Source organism: Caretta caretta, chromosome 1 (genome assembly GCF_965140235.1).
Source record: "Caretta caretta isolate rCarCar2 chromosome 1, rCarCar1.hap1, whole genome shotgun sequence".
NCBI classification, from domain to species: Eukaryota; Metazoa; Chordata; order Testudines; family Cheloniidae; genus Caretta; species Caretta caretta.
In genome coordinates this window covers 172,142,875-172,165,084 of record NC_134206.1, presented here as the reverse complement: position 1 = coordinate 172,165,084, position 22,210 = coordinate 172,142,875, and positions in this window count along the sequence as shown.

The following is a 22,210-nucleotide window of genomic DNA, read 5'->3' as shown; positions in this document are numbered from 1 at the left end:
AAAACTTGGGTGCCTACTAATGCAGCCATCTGTGCACCTGCTCTCTGAGGGGAGGGATGCACAGTGGATCCATGTTGTGGCAGATCCATTGACCCTGAGCCTACATACAGGTACAGATGTTGCTAACTCTATTAATTGTGAACTATCCATCTCCAGTCTGTGGGACATTCTGGCCAATCAATTCTTTAGTAGATTAAAATGTTGTCACTTTTTTGGTCAACAATTATATAATTATCACATATTCTCCAGCAATCCATCTCTGTTAAAACAGAACCCAAGCTGCTCTGTAGAATTATCCTTTCCTTATACCATTTAATTTACACATTATTGCACTGTTTTAAGAGAAAACAGCAGGTTTCTCACTTGCGATCACTTTTCATAGCTACTAAAAATTTCAGATATCTAACTTTTGCTGCATACATCAGCAGGGGTTCAAATGCTTATTTTGTTCACTTTCTATTAAGATGTGGGAGCTGCATTTGCCCTGAGGCCTCAGCAAGATGATGACACACATTCAGATATAAAATTTTAAAAGTTCTCTCTCTCTCTCAGGAGTACTGGAGTCATAAATGGAGAAACCTTCCTTATCACTGAATCAACAAGCAGCATCATCTTTGTACAGCTTTTTTTTTCTTCTTCAAATAAAGCTGTGCCAGATCCAAAGGGCATTATTTCTTTGCATTTTTTTCCCAGCCATTAAGTCAATGTTGTCTAGGTTTGGTATTATGAATAACTGCTTGAGTCCTCACTGAATGCCTTTTAAACTCATTAAGCAAAACATGGTTGTTTTTATGCTTGTTTTAATAGTTTGGTGCACTTTGCATTCCATTCTGAAACATTTGCAAGTCATGGTAATTAATTAAATTTTCTGAAGCTAAATAAAGTGGTCACTTTTCTGGGAACACATTTGCCAGTTAACATGAACTTGGCATTTACATGAATGCACTAACTGACTGAATGTTTTTCATGTAGTAATTGATAGTTTTGCAGCACTAGGAAACAGAAATATTTAAAGACAGGGGGCCTGTTCTTATTCCCACAGAAGTCAATGGCAGAGCTCTCAGGGTACACCTACACTGCAATAAAAAAAAAGGACAGCACCAAATCTCAGAACCTGGGTCCATTGACTCAGGCTTGCGGGGCTCAGGCTATGGGTCTACAAATTGCAATGTAGATGTTTGGGCTCAGGGTGAAACCCGGGCTCTGAAACTGCCCCTCTAACCCCAGGTGGCCCGGAGCCTGGACTCCAGGCTGAGCTCAGATGTCTACATGGCAATTTTTAGCCCAGCAGACCAGGTCAGCTGACCTAAGCCAGCCCCGGCCATGCCACAAGTCCTTTACTGCAGTGAAGATATACCCTCACTGAATTCCATGGGATCAGGATCAGACCCAGATATCTACATACATCTTTTCAATTCACGAAGCACTTTGATCTGTGCTCTGTGTGAAGAAAGAGAATAATCAGTCAAAGTATGTGTGAAGCATCTCTGCTCACAGCTCATACCAGATACTTCTCTTTGTTTTGGCAAATCTGCATGGTTTGATAATGGTTTCCACACCTATGCTTCTGACAAACATAGTCTGGCCTTGATCCTGTTCCCATAGAAGTCAATAGGAGTTTTGCCATTGATTTCAGTGGATGCTAGATCGAAACAATTGTGTTTATCTAACATGTATGTCCATAAATGGATCTGGTTTCTACTGTTTATAAATCTAGCGTGTCTTATTATGGATGTCCAGGTCACTTCTTTCCTTAACCAGGTAGATACAATATTAAGTGAGATTTGAATTACATAAGAAATAGATGATGATTGACAGGAATTTCAGAGTAAAAAAAAAACATATACAACATATGCAAGAGCAGCAATCTATTATTCCCATTTTTATATCCTATTGCAATCACAAATTTCACATCACTCCAAATACTGTGTACTGTACCTGACCAATATGTACAGCCACATTTTGCAGTTAAGTTTGTATACATATTTCTCAGACATCACAAGCTGGCTTTATGGCTGTTACATCTGTCCCACATTCTGGATTTCCTCAGTGAATCATTTATCTTTTTCTTCCTCAAGACATGTCACAAAAACCCGAAGCCTCCTCTCCCTATTTGATTTAACCAGTTTTAAGTAAGTTGTATATGTAAACATGCATAGAAAATGAAGATCTCATTTAATTTTAAGTTGTAATGAAAAGCATACTGTGCACAACATATCTATCAGAGATTATTGAAAAAAAAAATACCTGTTGTGTACTGTGCATGGATTAGTGTAATTAATTGATTTGTGGAGCAAAATTTCTGGGAAAAAAACATACCTCTATCTGATACTCCTATGTGCAAGATTTAACATCTGAAATTGGGTTATCTGAAAAAATGTAAAAAATTACATACAGGCAGACATCTCCCCCGTGACTGAACATCTGATTAGGGTTATGTCCCTGGTTAGTTCAAGCTAATCTGTGGAAAATATTGGCCCAAACTGTCTACTGTACAAAGTGTCTGGTTGGCGTAAGAGAGAGAGGGGAGTAGTCTTTAAGTAAGCAGAAAATGGCATAATAACATCTAATGGTTGAAAATTGAAGCTAGAAATACGCAGAGGAGAAATATGGAAAACTTAACAGTGAGTGTAATTAACCATTGGAACAATGTATTTGGGAACATGTGGGATTTTTTATTTACCTTCTTTAAATCAGGACCAGATATTTTTCTAAGAGATATGGAATAGCTCAAACAGAAGTTATGTGCTTGATGCAGAAATTATTTGATGAGGTTCTTTGGGTGTAATATGCAGGAGATCGGACTGGGTGATCACAACGCTCCCTTCTGCCTATAAAAATCTTTGAAAGATAGTACAATTGCAGTGTATTAGCATACTGATGCTAAAGCTGCTGTTAGCTCCTCACACATAAGATTTTCCATTATTTGGTTACAGGCATGTTCTTATCAGCAATCAAAATTTAACCCTACAATTCCTATTTACTAGGAATCTTTTGCAGGTTATGCCTTTTATTTCACGCCAATGATATGTCCCAAACCCAAGCAGTTTTTCTAACTGTAGAAGAAAGATTTTAATTACCCTTATTTCTTTCAACTAATAAATACTCCAGAAGCAAATTACATGAAAGTAGTATTTATCAAAAGGGGATCTAGAAACCGAAAAAGGTAAATCAACGAAGAAGAATGAGATAACATAACTGAAATGAGCATGTAATTATGGTACCTGAATGCAACATTTGCAGACAATAGTACTTAGAAAAGTTAAATGCACAAGTTGAAATGGTCCCCAGGTAGCTTTATATTAAGGGATGATGTATATAGCAGCAGAACAAATTGGTTTTGAGGTTGCTTTTATGCTGAAGCACACCTAAGATATTTCATAACAAAAGCAGTTTATTGCAAGTTCGCCAATACTATGAACCTCATTCCTATTTTATATCAAGATAAAAGACACAACATACCACAAAGAGAGAAAAGAAGCTGTGTCTCCCGCTTCCACTTGCTTTGTGGTAATTTAAAAATTCTGATCTTCCATTTTTGTTGACTTATCAATTGCCTATCATAGTAGGCTTATGGAAATATTAATTCAAGAAAGTGGAACTTATGGAACGGGATCATCATGGCTAGAAACCCAAAAGGCCAAGTTTTCATAGGGACTAATTGTGCCCCCAGTGACCTCCAGTGAGTGTACCAATCAGCTAACTAAGCATATAAATATGTGATTTTTGCTTGTAATCTTCCCTTTTGCATATTCAGATTGTGCTTTTTAGGACATTATGGGCACATGGACATTTTTGTAGCTGTGCCCGTTGGTCCCAGTATGTCAAATAAAGGGTTTTGTCCATTAAGTTTTTGCATAGTTTGTGAATGGATAATATTTGATTTTTAAGGAATTTGGTGGGGATGGTGGGGCATCCTTTGAACACACCCACTGCTTCCTGGACTGAACTTCCACAGGGGGTGTGTGGTCCTGACTTTGCCCATTGCTATGCACTTTCTCCCCTGTGCACTATCCTATAGAGCTGGGTGCATGCAGACATCCTCCTCAATGTGGAGGTAATTTCTCCATAAGTCTCTGCTTCAGGACAACTGTGGATCTGCACTGTGCTCTTTGTTGCAGAGGATCCCATCTATGTTATAGTGCTACCCCTTGCCCCACTGACATAATCAAGCCCTCTCTGACTTGCCTAAAGTTACACAGAAAATCACTGGTACAGCTGGGAATTGCCTGACTGCTTCAAATGGCCGCAGAACATCCTCGCTCCTATAGGACTGGTTAATGATGACAGTAGGTCTGAAAAGTCTCACTTATTCATATAACTAACCATATTTAATCCAAAGTGAATTTTAAACTGATGGATTTAGAGATTTCAGAGTGAATGCTAAAATTGATAGTGTGTTTTCCATTTGTAAGCTGATTACAACCGCACAAAAACTTGGCTGTCTTAAAAGCCTTAAAGAGCTGACTATTAGGTGACTTTGGCATTCTGTTCTCTAAAGCAGTCCCCTGGCACCCTGATATTTACCATGGTAATATAATTATGATATGTTTTGTATGCCTTGTGAGGCATCATTTTAAAAGGCTTGATCTGTTTAACATTAATATCCTGTTAGACTATATGTGCTGTCATTGTATGTGGAGTTATGACATTTTGCTATGTATGTGTTACTGAAATATGTTGTGAATATGAACACCCACAACCAGCCTTTCAGGTGCAACAGTGGAGGAGCCAGATGTGCTAATTGCCAGTTAAAGGGAATACACACTCACAAGGGCTGTCCCAGGAACCTATAAAAAGGAGACTTCTCAGAGAGAGCACGTAGATAATGGAGACTGCTTGACCTATGTTACAAGCATAGATCTTTCCAACAACCTGGAAGAAACTATAAAAGAGAAAAAGTGACCTCATCACTTGGCCTCACTCCCCCCAACAACTCAATACCTAGAAGCATGTCTGGAGGACAAAGATTTGGAACAAGGGAGGTGGTCCCAGGCTGGAAAGGAGAATCCAAGCTTGTGTATTAACGATATATACCATCAGGGTGAGACACTGCTTGATTCAAATCCTGTCTAGTTTATAGAACTCAGATTGCAATTTTACTTTTATTTCTTAAGTAACAAACCTTGTTCTGTACACTTAGTACTTATAATCACTTAAAAGCTACCTTTCTGTAGTTAATAAATCTGTTGGGGTTTTTTTATTGTATTTTATCTTAAACAGTGTGTGTTTTGTTGAAGTGCTTGGGAAATCTGCTCAGGAACAAAGAGCTGGTACATGTCTTCTCCACATTGAGGGAGGGACAGACTGGGTTATAAGCTTACACTGATTAGGATGGTAAAGCCTGGGTCCTGGGCAGGGGGAGCTAGGGAAATTGTCTGAAGCCTCTCTATTGTTAGTTCATGAATGGCTAGGAAAAGCATTCATGTAACTCAGCTAGGGCTAGGTGTGTCCCTGCCTGTGGATGTCTGTGCAAGTGCCATACCTGGAGAGGTTTGCAGCTTGTCACAGCATCAGCGTGTGAGAGGGAGCTCAGGTTGAAAAGCCAGAAAGCTCAGCTGTACCCCAGTTCCAAGTTGCACCCTGGGGAAGCTATCACAGTGACTTTGTGTTTTAAAGCTGAATCCTGGGAAATTTAAAAAAAATGCATAAAATTAATTGACTACAAAAGAGGGGGAAAGTTGATTAGTAAATATTTTTCCTTTTACTTAGAAATTTGATCTCCAATTTTGGGGGCTATTATAATTAGGAAATGATAGAGAATTCAATACTGTACTTAGCACATTTGAGCTATTCAGAATTCATGAATATTATAGAAAGTAGGACTAGAAGGGACTTTGAGATGTCATCTAGTCCAATCCCCTGCACTCAGTCAGGACTAAGTCTTATCTAGGTATTTGTCTGACCTGTTTTTTTAAAAAAACCTTCAATGACAGAGATTCCACAACCTCCCTAGATAATTTGTTCCAGTGCTTAACTACCCTTACAGTTAGGAAGTTTTTTTTCCTACTTTCTAACCTAATTCTTCTGTGTTGCAATTTAAGCCCATTACTTCTTGTCCTGTCCTCAGTGGTTAGGGAGAGCAATTTGTCACCCTCTTCTTTATAATAACCTTATACATACTTGAAGACTGTTATCAGGTCCCCCCCTCATCATCCTTAATCCAGACTAAACAAACCCAAATATGAACCAGTTTCATTGAAAAAAACTGATTAGAGAGTCTTTATTAGTATATCTGCTTGTATATTTGAAAATTAAACACAATTACTTTTACATGAATCCTTTCATGTAGATCCTCTTACATCAGGCCTTTGGGGTGGGTGGATTTTGTCCTTGGTGTGGAAAAGGCTGAAAGCCCCACACCCCAGTATTGTGGACTTCCAGGTGTCAACATGGCTCCCAGAGGATCTATGGAAGTTCAGGGGAATCTGAAAAGAGGCTCTATGTTTCCTCACTAGCTCTTGCCCCTGGCACCCTTCCAGTTCCTTGGCAGCACTGCTCCATTGGAGCAGCCTTGCAGGAGGCCCATCTTGGCTATGGTAACCCTCAGGAGCTCTTTGGTGAAACTGAAGAAAATGTAATACAGTTCTAAGGACTGTGCTACTTTTTCCAAATGTTGTCCATGGGCATGGATAGCGAATGGCATGTGTTCCACCCGGTCTACCTCTGGTCTACTCAATTGTCTCTCCCTCTTCCTACAGAGACACTTGGTGCAGAGAGGGCTTTGCCGATTCCTGGGACAAAAGGACAGTATAATAAAGTTGGCTGAGCCTCCTTACTGGACTCCTTGCACTTAGATGATATACAAGGTAGTCTCTATGCCCAAGTGTTCTCCCCACACACATGATAAAAACAAGAAAAATCCTGATAATGTAAAAAAACAAGTTTATTTGCTTAATTTACAACGTTCATTTTTACTCCTTCACTGTCCCAAAACAGTGTTTGTGTCATTAGCATATTTGCCCCCCCAAAAATGGAGCATTATGGGTGGCACAGGTAATAATGCCTATGTGTAGAGGCCCTACAGTTTCCATTATAAGGATTTACAGTAGATTATAACTTTGCAAAACATAAGCCATTTAAGCTGAAATTTTCATGTCAGACATCTATCTGCCTAAGCCTGATTTTTTTAAAGCTTCAGCAAAAAATATTCAGTTATTTCTAAAAACAAAGTTAAAGAAAAAAATTGCCCATGTTAAAAGAAATCTTACAGTTATTTAGTTGAGAAACTTTTGTGTTCCCACACTTCACAGCAGAGACTTGAAATTTGCAAGTGAGCATTGTGCTGATGTCAAGGATAGGCCTTTTGCCATTCCTATGAATAACTGCCCAAATATAATCAAGTAATGAGCCTCTGAAAAAAATCAGTTTGTACATTCGCAGTAGAGGCTTGTTGGAGTTTAGCTGGTAAATTCTCAGAAAATTCCTTCTGCACTGACCATGCTCCCTCAGAACTGTACATGCTGGCCACATATGCCATCTTCAATGAGTAATAAATTTGTTAGTCTCTAAGGTGCCACAAGGACTCCTCGTCGTATTTGCTGATACATACTAACCCGGCTACCACTCTGAAACCTTAGATCAGAGTGACTGTCTCTCCTATCCTCTCAGTGCTCACCCTGCTGGCTCACAGAAAGTATGGAGAAGGAACAGTCTTATTTAAATGCAGAGGAGTGAGGAAGTAGGAAGATTTAAAATGTGCAGGTTGGGAGTCTGGAAACCTGGGGGACTGTCTGTACACAAAAGAATAAATGGACACAAATCAGATGTCAAGAATTATAACATTCAAAAACCAGTCGAAGAACACTTCACCCTTCGTGGTCACTCAATTACAGACCTAAAAGTCGCAATTATTCAACAAAAAAACTTCAAAACCAGACTCCAACGAGAAACTGCAGAACTGGAATTAATTTGCAAACTGGACACCATTAAATTAGGCTTGAATAAAGACTGGGAGTGGATGGGTCATTGCACAAAGGAAAAACTATTTCCCTATGCTAATTTTCCCCCTACTGTTACTCACACCTTCTTGTCAACTGTTGGAAATGGGCCATCCTGATTATCATTACAAAAGTTTTTTTTTCTCCTTCTGATAATAGCCCACCTTAATTGATTAGTCTTGTTAGAGTTGTTATGGCAACACCCATTTTTTTCATGTTCTCTGTGTATATATATCTTCTTACTGTATTTTCCACTGCATGCATCCGATGAAGTGGGTTTTAGCCCATGAAAGCTTATGCCCAAATAAATGTGTTAGTCTCTAAGGTGCCACAAGTACTCCTCGTTCTTTTTGCTTAATTCTGGCGTTTGCTAATTTTTGAGTGTTTGACTTTGTAATCTTAACATTCTTTTAACATGTGGATGTAACTGAACGTAATTGTTACTTCCAACTGCAGTGGAGTGGCCCCTTTCCTAGAACATGCTACCATACTGAACATACCAAGGAAATGCACTTTTCCTGTGTGGGAGAGTAACAAGGTACATTCAAAACTTGTGTTTCATTGAAATGAATGGAAGTTCTTGAAAAGGTTATTAAGAGGCAAACATTGCCCAACACTGGCAAATCTAAATTGCTAATAGTTTATGACAGAATCTTCTTTGTGTACTTTCATTTTTGCTCACTGAAATAGTCTTCAGAGTCATCTCATTTTTTGATGAATCTCAGTCATACAGTATGACTCAGGTATGCTTCAGTGCAATAGCAGCAAGTTCATTCTGTTCAGATTCTTCTATCATGCTTATCGCTATAGTATCTGAGCAACACAATGCAGGACAAATTCAAAACAAATTTGAAATAATAGTTAAAACTGAGCAGTAAAACCTTCAAATTTATTTTACTGAGAAGGCTTTCCAAAATACGGGATCACCAGTTTCTTAAAAGCAAGCAATATGACCTCTCGGTTCAATAGTACAAGTAGCCTATTCTTTTTTCCTTATTAGGACGTTAGTGATAAAAATTTCAGACCAATGTAGTGTGTAATCTTCCAAACCATACATCCTAGACATTGCTTGCTAAGAGCATGGACACTATGATAGTTACACATTGTTACTGTTAGGTACTTCATCTGAGACAATTTATTCAGGTAGGACATTACTTCTGAACCTCAGTGTGGTGGGGGTGTGGGTATGTGTTTTTAAATCAATTCCCTTATCTCATCACAAACATCACAGTGTGGGTGGCATCTGTGAATAAAGTAGGTCCAGCTCTCTGGTGCTAAAACAGATGCTCCCATTTGTCCAAGTAAGAGGCAGGCCTGCATCTGATGGCTACAAAGGATCAGGAAGAGAGAGAAAGACAGACATGGCATGAAAAACACTTCTATTCCCACAAAACCATTTCTAAAAAATGTTATAAAATATGAAATATTATGCACTACAATCATTCAGAACAAGATACATCAGGCACACATACTCATGCTTGTGGGTCAGAGTTCCAAAACCATCTGAAGTGGTCCCCACCTCACTCCTCCCAAGAAAAAGAGGGACAAAACCCCTAAAAACAAAGAAACAGCAAGGAATGAAGCAAAACAAACACAAACTAAGAGACAGACAGCTAGTACTTCCAGAACATAAAAAACACAGCCTCTCTCTCAGAAACTCTTACAATCCCCAGAGAGAGGGCAATCATGTGCCTTGGTGACAATCAGACAGTAAAAGTCAGAAGACTAAATGAGGTCTCTGGGGAAAGCTGCAGAGAGAGAAAGTTCCCTGGAGGCCCTCCTGGAGAGAGGGAGGAGTTATCAGGAAGGCAGTGGAGGAGCGAGCCTGCTGACCTACCAGAGTCAAAGCCGTTGCTGAGAGGCTGAAAAGAGAGATCTTAGCTAGGAAGCCAGTGGAGGTGGTAGCCAGATGTCAAAGCCAGAGAATGCTGGAGAAGGCAGAAGGCTGAGAGCAACAGAGGGTGTTGCCTGATGCCTCTAAGCTGGAGAGCCGGTGCTAAATGCCAGAGACAGCTGAATACAGGGGGGGCAGCAGTGGAGCTTGCCTACTGACATCTGCAGGACCAGAGAGCTGGACCCAGAGGAACTGTGAGAAGCCCTGGAGGAGTAAATGATGCTCTCCTGGCAAGGATACTCCCAGCAGAGAGGGCGTGGAAGTGCTAGTGTGTCTGTCCTGGTAGAAGGACAGGAGAGGACTTTGCTGGACAGCCAATGCGTAGTAAGGGATGCTACACAGGAGAGCCAGGGTATGGTCAGGGATGCCGAGGATGTATGCTGCTTGTACTATGCTGGGGGAAATTTTGACTACGGTTGTGGGACTTCTATTATGTGTTTGTGACTTTTATAATAAATGACACCCCCAAAGACTCTCTGGACTATTTCTGGGGAATCTGGAGGGAAACTGAGGCAGACACGGTGCTCCAATCAGCACTGTTCCAGTCAGGGCTACCCTCTGACATTCTGTAACAGTCCACTTCTGCATGTTCTTACAAACTCTGTCAAAAATCTTCCAATAAATATGCTTTCTGGAAGCATTACATTATTTTGGCAATTTAGACTTGAATTTGGTTGCTCATTTTTTCCATGTAACAGAGCACAAAAATAGTTTATTTGAGGAAACAAAACATTTTCTATGTGCTCCCTGAGGGAAGATATACCAGTAAAATGACCATTTTTTTCAAAGCACAGTAACATTGATAATGCCCAATAAATAATGCAAAGCTTCATCTGTAATTCAAAGATACTCCTCTGAAACTATAAAGTGCCAATATTGTGGCATCTTGTTTTCCAGCTGAATTTTTGTGATGCTCAATATTTTCAGCCTCGTTTACTTATTTTTGCTATGGTTGGTCTATAATAACAAACTTTAACAACTCCCTTTTGTGAAAGGCAACTCCAAGTACTATTTGCGAGACTCCCATCAATGATATGATTAGCTAATTTATCATAAAATCATAGGAAAATTTCCATCTGAATCACAGATTTACGGATGAGGCCCATTTTACCTTCTGACATCAACACTGATTTATATTGTGATTCACTCCATTGCCATTCTATATCCTTTTTAAGCACTTGGCTTAGAGATCCTGACACATTGATAAATATGGAGTATGTAGTGTGACAAAGTTTCTGCTCTTCGTTGGTGGGTCTTGTGCTTATTGGCGGATTTGCTCACCTTGGAGCTTCACGGCAGCCCTCAGCTTGGCCGTTTTTCTGAGCCTACAGTCCAGGTCAACTCCTCCTGTGTCTGACCGGGAGCTGGAAGGATTTGGGGGGAACCCAGGCCCGCTTTCTACTCCGGGTTCCAGCCCAGGGCCCTGTGGAATGCAGCTGTCTAGACGCCTCCTGGAACAGCTGTGCGACAGCTACAACTCCCTGGGCTACTTCCCCATGGCCTCCTCCCAACACCTTCTTTATCCTCACCATAGCACCTTCCTCCTGGTGTCTGATAATGCTTGTACACCTCAGTCCTCCAACAGTCCACGTTCTCACTCTCAGCTCCTAGTGCCTCTTGCTCCCACCTCCTCACACACAAACCACAAACTGAAGTGAGCTCCTTTTTTAAAACCCAGGTGCCCTGATTAGCCAGCCTTAATTGATTCTAGCAGCTTCTTGATCGGCTGCAGGTGTTCTAATCAGCCTGTCTTAATTGTCTCCAGAAGGTTCCCTCATTGTTCTGGAACCGTCCCTGTTGGGAAACGGAACATCTTTTGCTTGCTCCTCAGCTATCTGCTTTCTATTCTTTCCTAAAGCCCCTGGCCCGGATTTTTCTTACTTTTTGCACCTGCCTTAGCGCCCCCCCTCCCCCCCCCCCCCCCGACCGGGCCAGACGCTTTTTTTTGGTTTCTTTTGATTCTTTGTTTTTTTTTTCCCGTCTAAGTGCTTCGGCCCTTACCTCGCCAGCACCCCCCCCCCCCCCACGCCTGCTTTCGGGCGCAGCTATTTGCCTCAGCTGAGCCCCCGGAGGAGGGGGGGGAAGATTGCCGATTTTGCTGTCCGGAGGGGGGAGTGGAAACCCCCAGACCCAGCCGTTTTGCTAGCAGCTCGGACTTTACAACATTCTCAGCATGCCGGAAGCCTTGGAACACAGCCAACACAGCCGGAGAAGAAGATTTCAGAAGACAGGAGAAATAATCCAGGACAGCTATAAATCTTCGTGAAGGGGGCCGTAAGACTGAGTAATTTTCTGAATTATACTCTCGTGGGGGGGAGTTTGACTGTGGTTACTTGCATTTGTGGCGGCACAGGGGGTGTGGCATGGAGACCCCCACCCCCGATCCATCGGTGCCCCTAACCCCCCATCATTATTACAACTGTCATGGCCCCCCCGCCGTCTGTCCCTGCTGGCAACCTGCCATCTCCCTTCGGATCCAGCTGTTCGCTTTGAACTTTGCCTTCCGGACCAGACATAACAGCCGACCAACCGAGACTCTTTGGACAAACGTGTGTGGGTCTGCACCCCCCCCCCCGGATTGCTTATCCCACAGCTTGCCCCTATTACCGGACCCCGATTTTGTTTCTTCCCGCCCTCCCAGTCCAACCCCCTTGGCATTCCCCCCCTCCCCATCTGCAGCCTAGCGGGGAGGAGTGGTTTTTTTCCTGTCCCCCTCCCCCCTTCTCCTTCCGGTGTCTCCCTGTCTCTCCCTGCTCACAATGGCAGGGAACGAGAGGGGCGAGACTGCTTCAACAAAATTAGTTGTCCCTCCCACACCACCACCCTGCCCGACCCCCAAAGTCCCCCCCCTACCGCTATTGTCAAGATACTTGCCACCCCCCTGCTGGGGCACCGGTAGCAGGAGGCACCCGGGTGATTGCTGCTGCTGCTGCACCCACCGCCCCCCCAGATTCTAGGAAACCCCCCCCGGTTGGCCGGAAGGGCCAGGGCGGGTGGAAAGGAAAGGGCCCCGCTAAAACCACTAAGCCCTCCATGGCAGGGGCTGCCCCCACCGCTGTGGCCTCGTCATCAATCGTGGCACCCCTCCCTGCGTTTCCCTCCACCAGCTCTGCGATTGCCCCTCCCCTGGCCCCAGGACATATGCCCGGGTGGCAGCGGGCTCCCCCCTGCCTGCCGCCTCGTCATCTCGCCCCCGCCCCTCCTCCGCCACCATCACCAGCGGCCGGGGCCCTTTCCCCGCCTTGACCAGGAAGCACGGCGTCCGTTGCCTCCTGGTGCCCGCCTCGCCCCACGTGGAGACATACATGCAGGCATTGGCGAAGGTGGTAGGACCCACGGCTATTGTGGCGGCCTCCAAGATGCATGGGAAGGTCGTTTTTTTCTTAGCCTCGGAGGATGCCGCCCAAGAGGCGGTAGAGAGGGGCCTGACGGTGGGGGGGGGGTGTTTGTCCCCCTAGAACCGTTAGAAGACCTGGGCGTTCACCTCGTCCTTACCTCTGTTCCTCCCTTCTTACCCAAAGCTGCCCTGTTACCCGCTCTTTCCACCCTGGGGAAACTTGTTTCTGTCATCAGCCCTCTCCCGTTGGGCTGCAAGGACCCCACCCTCCATCACATTTTTTCGTTCCGCTGGCAAGTGCAGCTTCTACCGCCGGCAGGGGCGCATGACGAAGAGGCGCTCAAGGGGTCTTTTCCAGTCCCCTACCAGGGAGCCTGCTATCGGGTCTTTTACTCTACCGGAGAGGCCCGGTGCTACCTCTGCCGTTCAGCGGGGCATGTCCGCAGAGACTGCCCTTTGGCCTGGGGGGAGGGGCACCCGAAACCCCCGAGACCCGGCAGGACATCGGCCCCGTCGCTGCCAACGCCCCTGGCTGCCCGGCACCTGAAACCAACCCTCCTCCTACTCAGCCCATCGCTGCTCCCGTCCGGGCCCAAGAAATACCTTCCCTACAACGCCCGGGCGAGCAAGGGAGTTCCACCCTTGCTAGTACCAATCCAACAGAGCCCATGGAGGAGGGTGTGGTAAGGATATTACCGGGTATAGGAAAGGGCCCGCCCCAAGGAGAAACCCCCGCCCCTCATGCTGCCTCACCGCTACCCCCCCGAACCATCGCCTCCTCCCCCCGACACGACCCCTGCTAACCAGCCCCCAGATGATGCTATGGAGGGCTGGACCCTAGTCCAGGGGAAGCAAGGCAAGCGGAAGGCTAGAGCTCCGCTGCATCCATCCGATGCGGAAGCCCCCCGGAAGACCAGGAAGGGAGGCACTGATATCGAGCCTTCCGCTACTGCCACAAGCGAGATCCATCCGCTGGTGTCGGGAGGGGAAGACGGACTGGCATTGGAGGGCAGAGTCCCACCCTTGCTATTACCAATCTGGTAGAGCCTATAGAGGAGGGTGTAGCAAAGATATTACCAGGTATAGGAGAGGGCCCGCCCCAAGGAGAACCCCCTCGCCCCTCATGCTGCCTTACCATTACCCCCCTGAACCCCTGAACCATCACCTCTGCCCCCCGACACGACCCCTGCTAACCAACCCCCAGACGACGCTATGGAGGGCTGAACCTAGTCCGGGGAAGCGAGGCAAGCGGAAGGCTCGAGTTCCGCTGCACCCATCCGACGCGGAAGCCCCCCGGAAGACCAGGAAGGGAGGCACTGATATCGAGCCTTCCGCTACTGCCACGAGCGAGATCCATCCGCTGGTGTCGGGAGGGGAAGACAGACTGGCATTGGAGGGCAGAATCCCCCCTCCACGGGAGACCCTCCCCTCCGAGACTTCTGAGGACGCCCCTTCTGCCTGGATACCACCCGAACCCCCTCGCGGACCCTGAGGCGACCGTTGAGGCGGGCCCTAGAGGAGAGGCCCCCGGGGTGGCAGGAGCTGGCCTCTCCCCCATGTACGCAGAGATTGAGGCCCTAGATTTGACCCCGGTCAGCCAGGGACGGGATGATCTGCTGCCGGCTGGCCTCGAGCTGGGCAATCTTACCCCAGCCTCCCTTTCCCCATGCTCCCTCCCCTTAATTGCCTTCCCGGGTGAGCACCCTGCAGAAGGTGGTCCACCACCTGATGCCATGGCCGCTAAGACCACCATGGAGCCAGCGCCTAGCATTATTGGGAGCCCCCTCCCTTACCCGTTAACCCTTGACTCTGCTCAGGAGGCACTTTCCTTTAGCTGCTTGACTCCTGCACCCCAGAGCCTTACCCCTGCCCCTGCCCCCACCTCTGCCCCTGCCCAAGTTCCCACCTCCTGCACTGTTAATGCCACCCCTGGGGTTATTTCCTTTCCGCCTTTCGCAGATTCCCCCCAGGGAGTAGTCTTTGCACTTTCTAGCCGCGACCCATTAGGAGTGGCAATTTTTCCCCTGCCATCCCCCTCCACCCCAAGGTGTGAAATGAATTTAATAACCCCAGCCTGTCAGACGCCCCATCGGTGGTCTGCACCCTGTCTACCCGCCTTAGCGGACCACGAGGCTGTATTAAGAGTCCCATCAGGGAACACCTCGGGAATTGTAACCCCACCCCCCCATGAGCTGTGGCATGCACTACGGAAGTTCCTAGAGCACACCCGTGGCGCCCGCGATAGGGCACAGCTGGCTCCTCAGCTATGAGGGGACTTTGATCAAATCCTCCAGGCCACAAGGGCCCTTATAAAGGAGGGCAGGGGGCAAGGAAGGCACGGTGCTGCGGCCTACGAGCGAGCCCGCAGCTTCCGACGCGATCTACTCACCCACGGGATGGGTCACGGGTTGCTGCGCAACCCGCCGGGGGCCCTGAACACCCCCGCCAACACAAAGCCCACACTCCTCCAGCCCTCCGCATGACGCCTCTTATTATTGCGACCCTGAATACCAGGGGCTGTAGGATGGCTCTCCGCAGGTCCCAGGTGCTCTCTTACCTTCGGGAAGGGAGGTACTCTGTAGTTTTCCTGCAGGAGACCCATACAGACCCGGCCGCCGAGGACAGGTGGCGGCTGGAGTGGGGGGACGGGGTATACTTTAGCCACTTCGCAACCTGACGTGGCGACCCTGTTCTCCTCCAACCTACGGCCTGAGGTGCTAGGGGTCAATGAGGCCGTGCCGGGCCACCTGCTGCACCTTCGAGTACGTATGGAGGGGTCGTGGTTAATCTTGTCAACATCTATGCCCCGCAAATGAGTTCCAGGCGGCCACAATTTTATCAGCAGGTGTCCGACTTTCTCGGCACCCTGGATTCGCACGAGTGCCTGGTCCTGGGAGGGGACTTTAACACCACCCTCGAGGAACGGGACCGCTCAGGGGCCGAACCGAGCCCGGCCGCTGCGAATATTCTCCAAGGGATAGTTGAACATCACTCCCTAGTGGACGTCTGGCGTGACCATCACCCAGATGACACCTCCACGTTCACCTTTGTCCGGGTGGAGGCCCATCGGTCACACCACGCTCGGTTGGACCGTATTTACTTATCCCGTTTCCATCTTTCACAGGCCCACTCCTCCGCCATTCAGCCGGCCCCATTCTCCGATCATCATTTAGTCACCGTAACGGTCTCGCTCCGTGCAGAGAGACCGGGGCCGGCCTATTGGCACTTTAATAATAGCCTGTTGGAGGACGAGAGCTTCGTGATGTCCTTCCGGGAGTTTTGGCTGGCCTGGCGAGAGCAGTGGCGTGCCTTTCCCTCGGTGCGGCGATGGTGGGATCTCGGGAAGGTGCGCGCCAAACTCTTCTGCCGTGACGACACTCGGGGCACCAGCCGACGGCGAAATGCGGCGATAGAGCAGTTGGAACGGGAGGTCTTAGAGATGGAGAGGCGCCTGGCCGCCGATCCCGAGGACCTGTCCCTCTGCGGAGCGTGCTGGGAGAAGCGGGAGGAGCTCCGGGCCCTTGAGGACCACCGGGCCCGAGGTGCCTTCGTTCGGTCCTGCATCCGCCTCCTTCGGGAGATGGACCGTGGCTCCCGCTTCTTCTATGCCCTGGAGAAAACGAGGGGGGCCAAGAAACACGTCACCTGCCTTCTTGCGGAAGACGGCACCCCCCTCACGGATCCGGAGGAGATGTGTGGGAGGGCCTGTGACTTCTACACAAGCCTTTTCTCCCCAGACCCGACCGATCCCGGCGCTTGCGGGGTGCTCTGGGAGGAACTCCCCACGGTCAGCGTGGGCGACCGAGACTGACTAGAGCTGCCTCTCACCCTGGCCGAGTTCTCGGAAGCCCTCCGTCGCATGCCCACCAATAAATCTCCGGGCATGGATGGGCTGACCGTGGAGTTTTACCGCGCGTTCTGGGACATTCTCGGCCCAGACCTAGTCACCGTCTGGGCTGAGTCCTTGCAGAGCGGGGTCCTCCCTCTGTCGTGCAGGCGAGCGGTGCTCGCTTTGCTGCCGAAGAAGGGGGACCTCCGCGATCTACGAAACTGGCATCCCGTCTCACTCCTTAGCATGGATTACAAAATCGTAGCGAAAGCAATCTCGCTGCGGCTAGGGTCCGTGATGGCGGACGTGATCCACCCAGACCAGACCTATACTGTCCCGGGTCGCAGCATTTTTGACAACCTCCTTCTAGTCCAAGACCTTTTGGAACTCGGGCGGAGAGATGGTCTGTCGTTCGCCCTCCTGTCTCTTGATCAGGAGAAGGCATTCGATAGAGTAGACCATGGGTACCTCCTGAGCACTCTGCAGGCGTTTGGATTCGGACCTCAGTTTGTGAGTTTTCTCTGGGTACTGTATGCCTCCGCGGAGTGTTTGGTTAGGATCAACTGGACCCTGACTGAACCGGTCAGCTTCGGGCGAGGAATGCGGCAGGTGTGCCCCCTCTCGGGCCAGTTGTACGCTCTGGCAATTGAGCCTTTCCTCTGTCTCCTCTGCAGGAGGATGACAGGGTTGGTGCTGCGGGAGCCGGAGCTGCGGCTGGTCCTGTCGGCGTATGCCAATGACGTACTCCTCGTGGTCCAGGACCCGGGCGACTTGGCGCGAGTGGAGGCATGCCAAGCCATCTATTCGGCAGCCTCCTCCGCCCAAGTCAACTGGGTCAAGAGCTCTGGCTTGGCGGTAGGGGACTGGCGGCAGGTAGGCTCCCTCCCACCCGCACTTCAGACCATCCGGTGGAGTGTGGGTCCACTGCTCTATCTCGGCGTTTACCTTTCCGCCACGCACCCTTCCCCGCCGGAGAACTGGCAAAATTTAGAGGGCGGGGTGATAGAGCAGATCCGGAGATGGACAAGGCTACTCCAATGTCTCTCCCTCCAAGGGAGAGCACTGGTGCTTAACCAACTAGTCCTGTCCACGCTCTGGTACCGGCTCAACACCCTGGCCCCGGCCCCGGGTTTCCTGACCCACCTCCGGAGATTGATTCTAAAGTTCTTCTGGTCAGGAATGCACTGGGCCCCTGTTGGAGTTCTTCATCTACCCCTGAAGGAAGGAGGGCAGGGCCTGAAGTGTCTGTACACTCAGGTCCGCGTTTTCCGCCTCCAGGCCCTGCAGAGGCTCCTTTATAGTGCACGTAGTTTGGCGTAGAGCATACTGGCGCACGCCTTCCTGCGCCGCTTCCAAGGGCTTCGATACGATGGGCAGCTGTTTTATCTTTCTCCGAGGGGTTTTCCGCGAGACCTCTCCGGGCTGCCGGTCTTCTACCAGGACCTCCTCCGGACCTGGAAACTGTTTCTAACAACCAGGTCCGTGGCGGCCACCTTGGGAGCAGATCTCGTCACGGAGCCCCTGCTACACAACCTCCAGCTCCGTGTGCAGGTGGCGGAGTCCCGCTCGGTGCGCCAGAGGTTGGTCCTGGCGGAAGTCACGAGGGTCGGAGACCTCCTGGACTACGACCGGAGAGACTGGCTGGATCCCCTGACGCTCACTCGACGCATGGGGCTCTCCAGCCTCCGTACCCCCCGGCGCGTACTTCAGGAGGTGAAGGCCGCCTTGACACCCGCTGCTCGGGCTTATGTTAGCCGAGCCTTGTGCGAGGGCGCACCCCGCCCATCCCTTACCCCAGGCCCGCCGGACCTTTCCATCGGGCCCCTACCCCGTAGATCCCAACAAACCCCTCACCCTTTCACTGCAAGCCGGCTGCACGAACTGCAGCCGGTTAGCTTTCAAATTGCACCACGGAAATATTTATATACACTTACGCTTCACACCCTTCATGCCCACACCCTGGTGTCCCGCCCCGATACAAAGTGGCGAGACCTCCTGCCACCTTTGGAGGGTGAGCAACCTCGGTGGGCCAGCCTGTATTCCACCTTGGTCCCAAGGCCCGTCGGGGACATCAGTTGGCGGCTCCTTCATGGAGCTGTGAGCACGGGCGTGTTTCTGACACGGTTTACCCCCATCCCGGACACTTGTCCTTTCTGTAATGTGAGGGAAACCCTGGCGCATGTATATTTAGAGTGTGCCAGATTGCAGCCCCTTTTCCGGCTCCTCACAAATATTCTATTACGCTTCTGGCTTCATTTCTCCCCTCACCTTTTTATCTATACACTTCCCATCCGTGGCCCCACAACGTCGCGGGATCTTCTGGTCAACCTCCTCCTAGCCTTGGCTAAAACAGCCATTTATAAAACCAGAGAGAGGAGGTTGGCCCATGAAACGTCCTGCAATTGTGGGGCCTTTTTCCAATCCTCAGTACATTCACGTATCCGGGCGGAGTTCCTCTGGGCGGCGTCCACCGACTCCCTTGATGCCTTCGAGGAGCGGTGGGCGCTGTCTGGGGTTCTCTGCTCGGAGACCCCGTCCGGTTCCCTCCGTCTGACCGTTTGATTGAGGGGAAGAGCGAGAGACGCCAGCCCCAGCCGTTGCCACTGTGGATACCATCATTCCTGTCATCTAGGAGGGGTCCTATAATACATGGGTGTCTACCCCCCCCACCCCTAAACCGCCCACCCCGCAGCCGTGCCTATCTTACCGGGCACTCTCAGGAGAGGGAGGATCGGTGACACTGGGCGCGGCTCTAGGTAACTTGAGGGGGTGGAAGACCACGAGTGTCGAGGAAGCCCCCCCACTCTGGGCCCAGGCTAGCCTGAACACTTCTCCCTCCTGAAAGCTGCTGTGTTATACCTTCTGTTTGCGTTGTTTTGTTGCATAGTTGTTTTGTTTCCTTTGGTAATTTTGTAAGCGTTACCAATAAACTTTCTTTCTGTTTAAAAAAAACAAAACAAAAAACCTTCCGTGTTGGGAAACGGAACGTCCTTTGCTTGCTCCTCAGCTATCTGCTTTCTATTCTTTCCTAAAGCCCCCTGGCCTGGATTTTTCTTACTTTTTGAATCTGCCTTAGTTCTCCCCCCCGACCGGGCCAGACGCTTTTTCGTTTCGTTTCGTCTTTCTGCCGTTTTTTGTTGCTGCCGCTGAGTGCTGGTCAGCTGCCAATTTGCCGCCAGCAGCCCCCCCACACGCCTGCTCCCGGGCGCAGCTATTTGCCTCAGCTGAAACCCCCGGAGGAGGGGGGGAAGATTGCCTACCCGCTATCCAGAGCGGGGAGTGGAAGCCCCCAGACCCAGCCGTTTTGCTGTCAGCTTATTTTTGCAATTTTTCTCGGCCTGCCGAAAGCCTTGGAACACAGCCAACACAGCTGGAGAAGAAGAAGATAGCAGACAGAAGAAATCACCCAGGGAAGCTACAAATCGTCGTGGAGGGGGCCGTAAGACTGAGTAACTTTTTGAATTATACTCTCGTGGGGGGGAGTTTGACTGTGGCTTAATTGTGTTTGTAGTGGCACAGGGGGTGTGGCACGGAGCTGCCCCCCGATCCACCGGTGCTCCCCCCCAACATTATTACAACTGTCACGGCCCCCCCGCCATCCGTCCCTGCTGGCAACCTGCCATCTGCCTCGGATCCAGCTGTTTGCTTTGAACTTTGCCTTTCGGACTGGACATAACAGCCAACCAAACGAAACTCTTTGGGCAAACGTGCGTGGGTCCACCCACCCCCCCAGACTGTTTATCCCACAGCTTGCCCCTATCACCGGACCCCGATTCCTGTTTTTTCCCCCCTTCTAGTCCAACCCATTTGGTACCCCCCCCCCGCCGCCTGCAGCTCAGCAGGGAGGAGCGGTTAATCTGCTTCCCCCTCCTCCCCTCCTCCTTCCGGTGTCTCCCCGTCTCTCCCTGCTCACAATGGCGGGGAATGAGAGGGGCGAGGCCCCTTTACCAATATCAGTTGTTCCTCCCCCACCTCCCCCCCTGCCCAACCCCCGAGCCCCCCCACTGCCACCACTGTCAAAATACCTGCCACCGCCCCCGCTGGGGCACCGGCAGCAGGAGGCACCGGGGAGATTACTGCCACTGCTACGTCCACCCCCCCCGCCCCCCAGATTCTGGGAATCCCCCCCAGGTGGCTGAAAAGGCCAAGGCGCGAAGAAAGGAAAGGGCCCCGCTAAAACCACCAGGCCCTCCATGGCAGGGGCTGCCCACACCGTCATCGACAGCAGCGTCCCCCCTGCTGGTCCCTCCACCAGCTCTGCGAATGTCCCTCCCCCGGCCCCCAGGATGTATGCCCGGGAGATGACAGGCTCCCCCCTGCCTGCCGCCTCGTCATCTTGCCCACCCACTGCCCCCGCTACCATCACCAGCGGCCGGGGCCCCTTCCCCACCTTGACCAGGAGGCACGGTGTCCGTTGCCTCCTGGTGCCCGCCTCGCCCCACGTGGAGACCTACGTGCAGGCGTTGGCGAAGGTGGTAGGACCCACGGCTATTGTGGCGGCCTCCAAGATGTATGGGAAGGTCGTTTTTTTCTTAGCTTTGGAGGATGCCGCCCAGGAGGCGGTGGAGAAGGGCCTGGCGGTGGGGGGGGGGTGTTTGTCCCCCTAGAGCCGCTAGAAGACCTGGGCGTTCACCTCGTCCTCACCTCTGTTCCTCCCTTTCTACCCAATGCTGCCCTGTTACCCGCTCTCTCCACCCTGGGGAAACTTGTCTCTGTCATCAGCCCTCTCCCGTTGGTCTGCAAGGACCCCACCCTCCGTCACGTCCTCTCGTTCCGCTGGCAAGTGCAGCTTCTACCGCCGGTGGCGGTGCATGACGGAGAGGCGCTCGAGGGGTCCTTCCTAGTCCTCTACCAAGGAGCCCGCTATCGGGTCTTTTACTCCACCGGAGAGGCCTGGTGCTACTTCTGCCGCTCAGCGGGGCATGTCCGCAGAGACTGCCCTTTGGCCCAGGGGCCCCGAGACCCCCGAGACCCCGCAGGACATCGGCCCCATTGTTGCCGACACCCCTGGCCGCCCGGCACCTGAAACCAACCCTCCTCCTACTCGATCCACTGTGGCTCCCGTCCGGGCACAAGAAACATCTTCCCTACAACGCCCAGGCGAGCAAGGGAGTCCCACCCTTGCTATTACCAATCTGGTAGAGCCTATAGAGGAGGGTGTAGCAAAGATATTACCAGGTATAGGAGAGGGCCCGCCCCAAGGAGAACCC